The following is a 14,291-nucleotide window of genomic DNA, read 5'->3' as shown; positions in this document are numbered from 1 at the left end:
CTTGTCATTTCCCTCTGCAAATAATTCAGGGCTGTAATGAGGAGGGATCAATCAAGGCAGAGCACTGGGGTTGCAGGGTCTCTCCCGTGGTGTCAATGGGAAGCTCGTGTGAAGCCCTGGCACTTTCACAGCCCCAGCCTCATCCTCACAGGGCTGAGGTGGCAAAGGGGCCCAGGCTGTGCCTCTGGTGATGGTTAAAGCAAGGGACAGCAGGGTCTGGCCCCAGGGCTGCCTGGTGCCTCTCCCTGGCCAGCAGACACATGTCCTGGGCTCCCAGGGCTGGACCCTGCTGTCCCCCTGGCCCCCAGACCCTGCTCCCATCCCCTTCCATCCCCTGGCCAGCAGCCACGTGTCTCACGCACTCAGGCCAGGGGCTCTCCTGGCTCCCAAGGGAACTGGGACTGCAGCTCCCCAGAGCCCTGGCACCTCTTCAAACACAGCAGCTGATCAATATGAAAGCAGGTAATGCCCCAATCCTGTAGCTGGTAAATATGAAAGCAGGTAATGCCCCAATCTGCCCCTCCTACTGGAATGTTTGTCCCATTAGCAAGACAGGAAATGATTTACAAAACAACAAATAAACGCAGCAAAAATCACAGAGCTGAGAGCTGGGAACAAGGAGTGTGAATGAATGATGGGTTCAGCTCACGGCACAGCTCCCCTGAACTGCATTAATTGGGGCACTCGGAGCTGCCAGCTGCTGCCAGGGTGGGAAGGAGCAGCAGGGCTGAGGAGGGCAAGCCTCCAGCAGGGCTTTGCTGGGACCTGCAGCACTCTGGGTCCCACTGTACCGGGACCAGCAGCACTCTGGTACCACTGTACCAGGACCAGCAGCACTCTGGGTCCCACTGTACCAGGACCAGCAGCACTCTGGTCCCACTGTACCGGGACCAGCAGCACTCTGGTTCTCACTGTACCGGGACCAGCAGCACTCTGGGTCTCACTGTACCGGGACCAGCAGCACTCTGGTACCACTGTACCAGGACCAGCAGCACTCTGGTACCACTGTACCGGGACCTGCAGAACTCTGGTACCACTGTACCGGGACCAGCAGCACTCTGGTACCACTGTACCGGGACCAGCAGCACTCTGGGTCTCACTGTACCAGGACCAGCAGCACTCTGGGTCCCACTGTACCGGGACCAGCAGCACTCTGGGTCCCACTGTACCGGGACCAGCAGCACTCTGGGTCCCACTGTACCGGGACCAGCAGAACTCTGGGTCCCACTGTACCGGGACCAGCAGCACTCTGGTACCACTGTACTGGGACCAGCAGCACTCTGGGTCCCACTGTACCGGGACCAGCAGCACTCTGGTACCACTGTACCGGGACCAGCAGCACTCTGGTCCCACTGTACCGGGACCAGCAGCACTCTGGGTCCCACTGTACCGGAACCAGCAGCACTCTGGTACCACTGTACCGGGACCAGCAGAACTCTGCAGCACTGCCAGGCCAGGCCCAGCCTCAGACAGGTCCCGGTCCCCACCTGGGGCACCCGCCCAGCTCCTGCTCCTCCCCAAGCACAGGGGTAACCTGGGCTATGCAGAACAGCGTGGATTTACTGAGCTTTACTATTCACAAACTCACTTTGGGGCTGGGGGCGGATACAAATGCTTCCTCACCCTAATTCCCAAATCCAGAGTGATGTGAGACTAAAAATGCCAGTCCCAAAATTATACATAGCAGTTCAAATAGAAGCAATTTGATCATTTCCTCAGGCACACAAAGCAGCAACTCAATAAGAATAAATATGCTAATGAATGTATTTAGTCTTGGCCATTACATTTCGTAAATATTTACTGCTCAGCATTCAGAGTCCCAGCTCACAGGCATCACGCACCAACCAAAGCTGGAAGTGAAGGGAGGCCTTGGGGTCTGCTGGGCCCATTCCTACAGACCCTGCTGGGGCTCACAGGGACACCAGCACAGCCAGGGCCATGAGGTCCAGGCATGTCCTGCCCTGGGGGTGGCACCTGGCACAGCACCACACACCTGTGCAACACCAACACACCTGTACAGCGCCAATGCAAACACCTGGGCAACACCATCACAACTGTACAGCACCAACACACACCTGTGCAGCACCAACACACACCTGCAGAGCACCACACACACCTGTACATCACCACACACACACAGCTGTACATTTACCCTGCTCAGAGGGCAGGGATGCACCTGCAGGGCAGAGCAAGCTCACCTGCACTCCATGGCTGAAACCTTCCCTGAGGGGCAGGGCAGGGAGCAGAGCCCTGGGGAGGCACTCAGGCCCTGCAGAGCCATCCCCACTGCTGGGACACCCCACATGGCCCCAGGGCAGGAACGGCTCCAGGTGAGCCCACAGTGAGGGCTGGCACTGCCCAGGTGGCAGGAGGGAAACTCAGAGCAGCAGCCCCAGAGCTCCCAGCATCACTGGCTCCCAGGGGCAGGGGCAGTGCCCACCAGTGGCACACCCCACACTCCTCTGAGCCCTGAGGGGTCTCAGCTCAGGTGAGGGGGCTCAGGGCCAGCAGAGCAGCCTGGGCTGGCAATGGGGCATGGAGCACCCTCATCACCCCACCTGCACCCCCAGGCCAGCAGAGCCCTTTGTGCTGTCCCTGCACAGAGCACCCAGCACCTTTCCTTCTCCTTGTAACCAGGACAAAGCACTGCTCAGCTCAGCATTCACTGTTTGAGCTCAAACACCAATCCTGCAGTCAGTTGCCTCCTCCATGTGTTCAAGTCAAGCAAGAGGAACTTGAAAAGGAAAGCAAGTGCAAATGGTAGAAATGTGGGAGCACTTACAGGGGTAAATAATGGATCAACACAGCAGAAGTTCCCTCCTACAGAAGCATTCTTTATGGTGTGTCCTTACCTTGGCTCAGAACTGCTCTCACAGCTTCTCACCTGGCTGCCCCACCTGGCAGGGAGCTCCTGCCCTGGGCACGGACAGGTTAATTCAGCCACGCTGTGATCAAGTTTTAAAATCTTCCACTGCCCCTCCTGGGCTGGGAGCTGTGCCCAGGCCTTGCCTGCAGACCCCAGAGCCCCTTTGCCCCAGCAGGGAGGGATGCTCTCACCAGCGGGTCCAGGCTGGGCTCTGAGGGCAGCTGCATTTACTGACATTTCTGCTCAGACTCACAAATTATTCACAAGGAAAGTTTGGGCAATAATGTGGGTGCACATCATTCATTAGCACCTTTTCTGAGCAAGCAATAAAAAATAAATATAAATGCTGTAATTTCCACCCAAGTGCTCTATGACTTATACCAGAAAACCCCAAAGTGGGGCAGGACAACTTTTTCTCATATATTTTTATTCAGAGTTGGAATAAAGTAAGAGAAATGTGACAAATATGAGGAGTTGTGAAATGACACTGGCAATCCATTGGCATTAAAAAACCCTCACCCTACCCACAGAATAGGCTCATGTCTCAGTTACAAAAATAATGATTAAATAAATCACTGCCTTTGGTGTCCTTGAAGAGTTTTACGAAGCATAACTTCTCCCTCTCTTTCTATAAAATACAGATATTTAATCTGGACTGTGTAAATACACGAGCTTTATCATAGCCACGCACAACATTTAATATTCATGCAGCACTTTCCCCTGCTCGTCAAGCAGCTCATCCCTGCTCCATCCCTGCCCCTCACTGCTGCTCCTGGCTCCCTCATCTCGGAGCTCTCCAGCAGGGTGTGGTGCTGGCAGGACCCGGAGGTGAGCAGGGGTCGGGGCTGGTCTGTCAATAGGACAGGCTCCCTGGAAGGAAAGACTTTGGAATGTTGGTTTGGAATGCCTTGGGATGCTTTGGAATGCCTTGGAATGCCGGTTTGGAATGCTGCTCCCTCGGGATGCTCCACTGGAGAGCTTTCATCCCTGTCCCTAATCCTGACTCAGCCACAGCTCCTCAAGTGCCAGAACTGCTCAGGGGGAGTGGCTGTGGCTGCTGTGAAAGCCTCCAGCTGCAGAAACCGTCCAGGGCTGCAGGAAGATGAGTGGCACCATAGAAACTCCCAGGGCCTGCTTGTGACTATTCCAGTGTAAAGGTGCTGCAGAAGCACAAATTGTTATTACAGCATTAGCTGGCACAACGAGGCATTAGGAAGAAGAACTGCCTCAGTGCCTGGGGGAAATCAGGAATGAGAATGAATTACAGAAACTGATACAGTTATACATGCCCTGTTCTGAAATGTATTTGAAACAAAACGATTACCATAATAAAAGTAAATCCATTTCTGTTCTGCTTATTCTCTGTAGACAAAAGAAGGGGTCAAACATTCTTTTCATCAATTAAAAGATGTAAAGAATCAGGACTCAAAACATCAATTTAATTTTGAGTGCAGATAATCTGGTGATTTAAAAAAAAATAGAATTTAATTCAGGGAAGAAATTCAAGTAATAAATGACTTACCTTCATCACACCTTGTTTCCAAAACTGCCAGTGAGAGTTTCCAACACACAGGCTGTGAGGAGCTGTCCTAAGAAACAGAGACAGAGCAGAGCACCCTTTCCTTTTCTGCCTGCTTGGTAAAGAGTGGGCAAACTCCGAGTTACAAAGCTGGGGTTCCATCCCTGAGCAGGGCACTCATCTCTTCAGGTGTTTTGTGTGACAACCCCAGAGGCAAACACGAGGAGACAGAGGAACATCGGTGCAACGAGGGGCTGTGATGGCCCCTCCAGAGGCAGCACTGCCCAAGGTCCAGCAGGGGACACGGAGAGGGGGACAGGGCTGAGAAGGGACAGGCTGAGAGAGAGGGGACACCCCAAAGGGTGGCCCAGGGCAGCTCACGGGGCTCAGGACGGGAGCAGCTCCCCAAGCCCATAAGGACAGCAGCACAGCACAGCACAGCACACCCAGCTCTGCACCCAGCCCTGCCAGCAGCTTGTTTGTTTGTTTGTTTGTTTATCCAGTCCTCAGTGCCACCGTGGCAGGGCACAGGGCAGGGAGGCTCAGGGAAGGTATTGACCCCAGATTGATCCCCGGGCAGGCAGCTGGCAGGGCCACAGCAGCACAGCACAGGCACAGGGAGAAGTCTATTAATGAGCTCCAACTACTAAATTATTGACTAGTTAAGTACTGCAAATTTGGTCTAATTGTTTTCATGATGGGAGTTTAATTAAAGTGTCTTTTGTGTAAAAAGTCTAGCAATATCCTTGTTCAGATAGTGTCAGGGAGAGTTTCCAAAGCCTGCCCGGCTTTCAAAACCAAATTAAAAGTTACATCCAATGCAAAGCTCTTCAAAAGAGGGAGCTTTTGTGTGGGAGAGCACTTTAATTCCCAGTGAATTCCCAGCTCCAGCTAACACAAGTCCTGAGCTGCCTCTCCCCATCTCAGGCTGCACCCTCCATGCTGTGGGCCAGGAGAGCCAGGGAGGCCCTGGGCAGCAATGGGAATGTGAGGGAATGGGGGAATGCACGGTGAAAAGTGAGGGAAGGCTCCCAGGGAGGAGGGGAAAGCAGCCAAACCAAACCAAACATGGAGGGACATCAAATGACACCAGAGATTCAGATTGCACACGATTCCCCACTGCAGAAAGACAGGAATCACCTGCCCAGACACACGGGAATGTGCCAGGACACAACCTCAGCACAGATCCAGGCAGCCACAGCACAGTTTGGCCCTGAGAGCTCTTCCCAGAGCCCTCCCTGCACCACAGACCTGCCCAGGTGAGCTGGTCCCTAGCACAGCACCCGTGTTTTGGGGCACACACAGGTGCAGAGCCCCAGAAACTGTCCCTCACCCAGACTGAGCCAGCTGCCAGCAGAGGGGACACAGCCTGGCTGGATATTGCAGCCAGGAGCCCCCCAGGCTGCATCCCCACAGCAGCCCTGGAGAACACTCTGGGACAGGAGCTCAGCCAGGACAGGAGCACCGGTGCTCCCTGGCCTCCAGATATGCCTCATCATGCCTTTTCCATGGCTTATCATTTATTTATGGTAATGTCTACTCGCTATTAGGTATCTCCAGACATTTATATGCCCTGCTTGGAAGCAGAAGAACTCTTTGCTAGAATATGGAGCAGTTGGCAGCACCACATACACGTTTATTTAGGACAAAATAACACCTGCCACAAAGAGGAAGGGCTGTGCTGTGGTTAAATTGAGTGTTTGGGACCAAGCAAGTGTCACTTCAATTGCCCCAGTTGCATCAGGGACAGCAGGAAGGTCGCAGGCTCCCCTCCCTGATTTGCAGCTCTCTGGCTGAAAATAACCAAGGATGTGACTGTCAGCTTAAAGGGGATAAACTGCCCACACGCACGGGTGAGGCTCTGCCCAGTGCCACAGCCAGGTGTCCCTGCAGGGACCGGATGGGATGGGATGGGCAGTTTGATTTGACAGTGCTTTGGTCTGCAAGGGCAGGAGCACAGCCCGGACCCCAGGGAGCTGCAGGCTCGGGGCTCCTGTGGGTACCAGCCCCCTTGTTTCTCTCCAGTGCCATTGCACAGCCGTGTGCTGCTGATGCCACATCCATCCATCCCTGTATCCCTGCATCCATCCATCTGTCCATCCCTGTATCTCTGCATCCATCCATCCATCCATCCCTGTATCCCTGCATCCGTCCATCCCTGTATCCCTGCATCCGTCCATCCATCCGTCCATCCACACATGAGGGTCACTGTGCATGGCTCCAGGCTGAAATCTCAGCCCTGTTTTTCCAGCCAGCAAGTGGACAGTTAGCCGGATCCAGTGCTGGATCCAGTTAGCTCATGGGGCTCCTGGGGAGGGGACAGTGCTGTGCTGAGCACACCTGGCCATCCTTGAACCACCTGGGCAGGGCAGGTGAGTGCCCCCGGTGCCCAGGGCAGCTCTGGAGGCAGCTGGGCCTGCAGGTGTGGGAGCTGCAGCCACACGCAGCAGCCCCTGCCCATCCCTGTGCAGGTGACACCCACAGGACAGTGACAGCAGGGACAGGGACCTGCCCCACAGGAACACCCTGGACACAGGGCATGAGCCTGGCCAGCTGCAGGGTTTCACATTCCACACTACAGCCCCAGCACTCACAGCTGCAGTGCACCTCTGGGAGCCCAGGGAGGACACAGGGTCCCAGCAAACTTCTGAAACAAAGCAGTTTAAAAGCCAGAGCAATGTGTCCAGCATCCCAATGTGGGCGTTCAGAACCGCCTGAGCCACAGGGATTTAATGTTTTCTGAAGTTGCTGGGTTTTTTCTTTAACACCCTCAGAGCTTCCTGGAGTCACGTGGACCTTGCAGGACAGCCCTGCCACACTCCCAGGAGCAGCACCAGGCAAAGGCAACGACGAATTACAAGAGACACCAGAACAAAGTAGGAATTAATGGGGTTGACATCAGCTGGAAATAAATCTTTTTCTTTAAGGACAGTCACATGTATCACATACCTGCTCATTTTGAAGCTACGGGGATTAGAAATTCCACTCTGATCCTGCCATAAATGTGCATGCAGACATTTCTGTGTCCCCTCTGCAGCAGGCATGATCTCCAGGCCCAGCTCACAGCTCTGGGGCACAGCAGACACCCACAGAGGAGAGGAAGGGAATGGTTTGGGGAGGAGCACGCTCCCTGCCAAGGGCTGGCAAGCAGCAGGGAGCTGATAATTTTTAAGCTTCTGTGCAAGCATCTGCTGGTGGACACGGGAGCTCAGCAGAGGCTCTGCCTCACCTGCTGTGCAGAGCAGCAGGCAGCCTGCTCCGGCTGCACACAAAATTAATTTCCAGCAATTATTTGTGCTCTGGCCAAAGAACCCGACCTGGTGTGTGAAGCAGCCAGAGGAGAGCTCCAGGACATCCACAGCTGTGCTGCCAATGCATTCAAGGGCCCAAGAAATCTTCATTAAACCCCTGTCCCTCCAAGCACTCAAAAAGCAGCAAAAAGCCATTTCTGAGGGTCTGGGCCTGCAGCAGGCACCGGGGCTGCCCAGGCTGGGGGCTCCCAGCTCCCCCAGCCTCACAGAGCCCTCACTTGCACAGGACACAGCCTGTGTCCGTGTCACACCGTGAGTTTGCAGAGCTGCATTTATTTTCTCCTAGACAAGATTCTTTTTCCAAGTAGGTGCCAGGTTAGGGTTAGGTTAACAGCCTGATCTGGGGAATGGATGAATTATAGCTCTAAACAAAACAAACAAACAAACAAGATAGGGTAGACTCAGTTCTCAGTGTTTGGGCAGCATTAGTGGCCTCAGAGGCAGCACTGGGGGCTCTGGAGGGCACATCAGCCCAGTTATCCCAAAGGAGAGCCCTCAGCCTTCCCAAGGGCCACGCAAACCCCCCAAGGCTTGGGGAGCTGCCCAGCCCCAGGCAGACCCCCAGACCCTGCAGCCCCCCAGCACTGACAGCCAGCCCAGCACTGACAGCCAGCCCAGCACTGACAGCCAGCCCAGCAGGGAGGGTCAGAAGAGCCAATTCAGAGTCACCTGAAGGCAGCACCACCCACCTGAGCAGGCACCAGGGAAGGGCCCTGAATTCTCCTTCACAGCAGCTTCTCTAATTCTTTATAAAAGCCATCTGAGGAAATGGGATCCTTTGGAACACGACAAACCACAGCAAAGCATGAAGGTTTTACAACTTGACTAAATTACCTCTCTTACAATTTCAGGAATTACATTCTGGCACGTTGCAAGTCTCCATAAGTAATCCCCAAATGCAAACCTGATGAGAGAAGAGAATCAGAAGGGAAGAGTCACAGCAGCATATATTACCATTTTTTAAATAAAAACAAAGAATTGGAAGACTTTACAGCACAGCAAATGCACAAGAAGAAATGCTGGCAAATTACAGAGCGCTTGGGGAAGATTTCTTTTTTTTTTTAAGCATAACCCGGTGCTGGTGCTGCTTTGCCAGCAGGTTGTAACGGGGCTGTCATGGGGCTCAGGAGGGCACCTGCACTCAGCACTGCCTGCCAGGGCCCCACAGAGCCCAGGGGACACAGGTGGCACTGCCAGCCCCGTGGGGACAGGAGCCCCACACAGTGAGGGGACACAGGTGGCACTGCCAGCCCCGTGGGGACAGGACCCTTCCCACAGTGAGGGGACAAAGGTGGCACTGCCAGCCCTGTGGGGACAGGACCCTTCCCACAGTGAGGGGACAAAGGTGGCACTGACAGCCCCGTGGGGACAGGACCCTTCCCACAGTGAGGGGACACAGGTGGCACTGCCAGCCCCATGGGGACAGGACCCTTCCCACAGTGAGGGGACACAGGTGGCACTGCCAGCCCCATGGGGACAGGACCCTTCCCACAGTGAGGGGACAAAGGTGGCACTGACAGCCCCGTGGGGACAGGAGCCCCACACAGTGAGGGGACAAAGGTGGCACTGCCAGCCCCGTGGGGACAGGAGCCCCACACAGTGAGGGGACACAGGTGGCACTGCCAGCCCCGTGGGGACAGGACCCTTCCCACAGTGAGGGGACACAGGTGGCACTGCCAGCCCCGTGGGGACAGGACCCTTCCCACAGTGAGGGGACACAGGTGGCAGTGCCAGCCCCGTGGGGACAGGACCCTTCCCACAGTGAGGGGACACAGGTGGCACTGACAGCCCCGTGGGGACAGGACCCTTCCCACAGTGAGGGGACACAGGTGGCACTGCCAGCCCCGTAGGGACAGGACCCTTCCCACAGTGAGGGGACACAGGTGGCACTGCCAGCCCCGTGGGGACAGGAGCCCCACACAGTGAGGGGACACAGGTGGCACTGCCAGCCCTGTGGGGACAGGACCCTCCCTCAGCCTGGGCAGGCTCTGGAGGGACCCCTGGAGCCCCCTGCTCCTGGCAGAGCTGGGTGGGCAATGGCTGGGGCAGAAAAGCTCAGGGACCCCAGCACACACTGAGCTCTGGTTCCCAGAAAAGCTCAGGGACCCCAGCACACACTGAGCTCTGGTTCCATCCTGCCCCACACCAGCTGCTGCTCCCAGCCCGCTCTCCAGGCAGGCAAACACGCTGTGCGCAGGATTTACACAGCAGCCCTGTCTCATCACACACTTTTCGCTATTGAGTTGGACTCGGTGACAAGGACAAAACTATCTATTAGGAAACAAATTACAGTTATTTAGTACTTCTAAAAAACGGCTGGCTTTTAGAATCACTTTGCCTTTTAATATTTAATGACCCAGATCAAGAACAGAACGCTCCCGGAGGAGCAGCCAGCTGGCAGGCAGCCCAGGGGAAAGAATTCTCTGGGATCAGGGAGCACCTTCTGGAACAGCTGCCTTTGGCGGGGTCTGGGAAATGAAACTTTGTGGGGTTGGTTTCTGAACTGGAACAAGCCCATCCCGTGGATGGCACGGAGCATCCCCACAAGCAGAGAGCAGAGGAGCTCCAGGAAAGGAGCAGCAGCTCCCTGCCCTGCAGAGAGGGCAGCACTGGCGTGGGGCTCTCAGCACCTCACTAACAGCCACACACAGCACAAACCTGGCACCAGAAACCACCACCAAACCAAAAGGCATCTCTAAATACACAGCAAAGAATTGAGGGGCTGAAACTCTGGGGATTAAAACACTGGGGGCTAAAAATATAATGCCTGAGAGTTGCTGTTTCATCCGAAATGAGCATTTGATTGCAGTTCCTGTAGGAGGAAGGAGGTGGGCTGTTTCCCCCCAGGTCCTACAGCACTGTTTCCCACGTGGTGCCACAACTGTTAATTCATCCTAGATGCAGTATAGGCTGCTGGAGGGCACCATCCTGTGTAAGGAAAGCAGGCACACAACAGCACTTCTGAGGAAGAGCACTCTGCTCGGGAGGGTACAAACTCTGGCTAGGAATGAGACAGGAGGGACCTGGCTCCCCATCGCAAAAGGCAATCAACATTCACCTGGATGACAAACCGCACTGTAAAGCACAAGATAATTTAGTGATCCCAGATAGTACCACAACATTACTGTGGCTCCCATACTAATACAAGTGCCAGGCTGAAGAAATACTGCCATCAGCCTGGCATGAAAGAGAACACAAAGCTTTAGGGAAATTGCATTTTAAGGCTAACACAGTTACATGGTACAATTATGATGTGCAATCACACGTGCTCCAGAACTCTGATGTAAAAAATTCTGATGTAAAAGGAATCTCATGCTCTAAGTTAAAAATGTTGAAAACTCCAGAAAAAAACTGTTCAATAAACCTAGCCCTTCTGGATTTTCCTGCTGCAGAATACAAGTTGATTGAAAAAACAGGAGGTTTTCAAGGCCTGTTCTATACCAAAATTGGAGGCTTCTCCAATGCGTGCTGCTTTGAAATGGCAGTAGTGGCATAATTACATTATCGATGTAACTTGCACTCTCGGAGGCCCAATCGTGTGAAACAAAGAGCCATTTACATAAATCTTTCACTAAATAGCAGGTTCTATTACGCAGTATTTAAACAGAAATAGACTCAATTTCCCACACGTAACTGTGAGAGCAATAGCATTGCAAGTCTGCAAGCAGCTGTAATAGTGACTGGGAGAGGAGAAGAGCCCCAGAACCGGAGTGTGCAGCCAGGCACAGCCACTGCACGGTGCCGTTCCCGGGGGGATGGACTGTCCCAGAACCGGAGTGTGTGTGCAGCCAGGCACAGCCACTGCACGGTCCCTGTCCCCGTGCTCCCCCGGCCCCGGGAGCTCCGGGGGCAGCACAGCCCCGTCCCCAGCCGGTGCCGGTGCCTCTCGCCCCGCGGGGCTGGCCGGGCACGGGGCTGGGGCAGCCGGACCGCAGAGCCCCCGGGCCCCGCTCACCCCGGCCCGGCCCCGGCCCTCCGCACCCTGCTGGCCCCGTGTCCGTCTGTCCCTCTGTCCTTCCCCTCGGTCCCCCGGCACCTCCCGGGCAGTGGCGCCACCGTGTGGCCATCCCCAGGACCCGCAGGGGACCGGGAGAGACACCTGGGGAGAGACACCTGGGGAGGGAGAGAGACCCAGCCCTCAGCAGTGCCCAGCCCCACACACCACCCCTCAGAATGCCAAAGCCTGGCAAACAGGGACAGGTATCCCTACAAAGCGTGCACACTACTCCTAAAATCGTTAATGAGCTCCTGTAATAAATTTCTTTCCAGAATGATTCGCTTATTCCAAGGAATTGTCTCCCCCATCACGCTGACTGGGTTTGCTTCATCTTTGTCTGCGTTGAAGCTGCGATGAGCAAATCAGAAAAGTACCGCTCCAGATTCAGTTCAAGAGTGTCGAGTGCTTTGTGACAAAGCTGACTTTGCCAGAAGTCCAAATTATTTTCCCCACTCCACTGCTGGCTTTGAGTCTTTCCAGAATCCCTCAGCACATCAGCCTGGGGGTCCCAGTGGTTCCAGAGCCACCCCTTACATTGCTCCAAGCAGAACCAGCTGTTCTCCACTTGCAAAAACCCAGCAAATAAAACTACCCCAAGAATTGCTGTGCCCTCATCCATCACCCAGCAAATGCATGGACAGTTTCCCACTAAGAGCACCCAGCAGAATGGGTCACATTGGCCATTATTCCAAATCCAGGGAGCTCTGACCCCACGTACCTGTGCCGGCTGGAACCTGTGCCATCCTTTCCAGAAGGTACCACAGCATTTCTCAGAAGTTGTTGCAGGGGAATCACCGGGCTGCACAGAGTTCTGCAGCACAGAGGCATCACTGCAGCTCACACAGAGAAGTTTGTATAAAATCAAAAGATTTCAAAGCAATGAAGGGCTGGCTTTACATGTAGATCAAATGTAGCTCACATAAATAAAAATGACAGCCTCAAAGACTTGCAAAAATAATAATGTTTAAACTCATAAATATTCCAATTTTTCTTTTTTAACTGCAGGGAAATAAGGCAGTGGTATTGCAAATTCAGCTAAAGCTTTCCAGATTCCTCTACTTGTTTTCTGCTTTGGGAGGGTGGTGGCTGTGAATGAATGTAAATTAAAAACCCACTGCACAGATTAGTCACTGTGATAAAGATTGATAAATAAATAAAATAAATAAAACCCTTTCACATATGGACGTGCATATTTCAAATACAGATCAATTCATCACACCTGAACAAAGTGTTTTGGTCCTGCTCACTTTAAAATGACCCCTGCAATCAATTCAAGGCTGCCCAAAAATCCCAAACCCCACAGTGGTGCTTTCCACTGTCCAAGGGACCTCTGAGCTCCATCCCCATGGACCGCCAGGTGCAGCTGATACACAAATTCCCCAGCTGAGGCCACAGGTGGCATTTCTGTGGGCCAGGAGGTGTCTTGGCACTAACATGGCCTTGAAGAGCCCCAACATTCCAAGGCTCTGGTGCCTCTGAGAGCTTGTCTGGTCACACCTTCCCAGCCCGATTTGCAGCACAGCCACATTCCAGGGCTCCACCTGCAGAGTCCCAGCAGAGAACCAGGGCAGGAGCAGGAGTCAGCTTTAACCAAGGCATTTATTAGGAACTCTGGGAATCACCTCTGCAATGCCACTGCGCCCTGGGTTAGAGCCCTGCAGCACCTACAAACAGGATGATTTAACCATTTAACCTCCCGGTTCTGCACCCTGCTGCTGCCAGCCGCCCCTCCTGGGTCACACAGACAGGAACACAGAAACGATTCCCTTTGCCCTCCTGCTTTGGCCCAAACCCTCCAGCACAGAGAGCACTAACTCTGCTCCTCCTGTCCCCCTGAACTGCCAGGCACTCAGGAGAGTCAGCAGGAGGTGGCCCTGGCTTCCCTCTCCCGAGTTCGCTCCCGGTTTGCCCACGCCGTGCAGAGCACATCCATCGCTTGGCCATGGTGTGGCAGCCAACAACAGTCAGTGAGGGAGCTGCCAGACACAGTCTGGAGTTCTGCAGCAGGGCAAGACAAGGAATGGTTGCTTTTTGCTCTTGGGTTTGTTTTTCCTTTAGACAAACCCTTAAATTCCTTTTTGTGTGCTCCTGTTCTAAGGAAAAACAAGAACTGTAGAAGTTCTAAGGTAAAACAAGCTGTAGAAAGTTAACCAAAAACATGAGAAACTCCAGACTAAGCATCTTTGCCTGTATTTACTGTTCAAAGTCCTGGTAGCTGCAGGAATAGTTGGGTTTTTCCTTTATAAGAGAATATCACATACAGGGTAGTTTGGGTTTTGGCACACCACCACTCCAGGGGTCTGCTTCTATTATTGAGCCATTAAACGCCAGAAAAAAAAAAATAGGTGCTCAATTAAACCAAACCCACATTTTTTAGAGATTCCTGTACTTCCTCCACCATTCTCATCGAAGACACTTCAGCTGACCCTGCTGAGATCACACGCGGAAGCCTGGTGAGTTCAGCAAGTCCCATGTCATCTTCCCAGGCTTGCAGCAAACAGGAAAAACTTGTTATTTTTCAGCAGAAGTGCAACACGTCATCCTCCACTCCTGCCCTGACCCATAAAGTAATCCAGTTGTAAAGATCTGACAATTTTT

Source organism: Zonotrichia leucophrys, chromosome 13, assembly GCF_028769735.1.
Source record: "Zonotrichia leucophrys gambelii isolate GWCS_2022_RI chromosome 13, RI_Zleu_2.0, whole genome shotgun sequence".
NCBI classification, from domain to species: Eukaryota; Metazoa; Chordata; class Aves; order Passeriformes; family Passerellidae; genus Zonotrichia; species Zonotrichia leucophrys.
The sequence above is the reverse complement of the archived record's forward strand: the minus strand, read 5'-3'. Positions refer to the sequence as shown.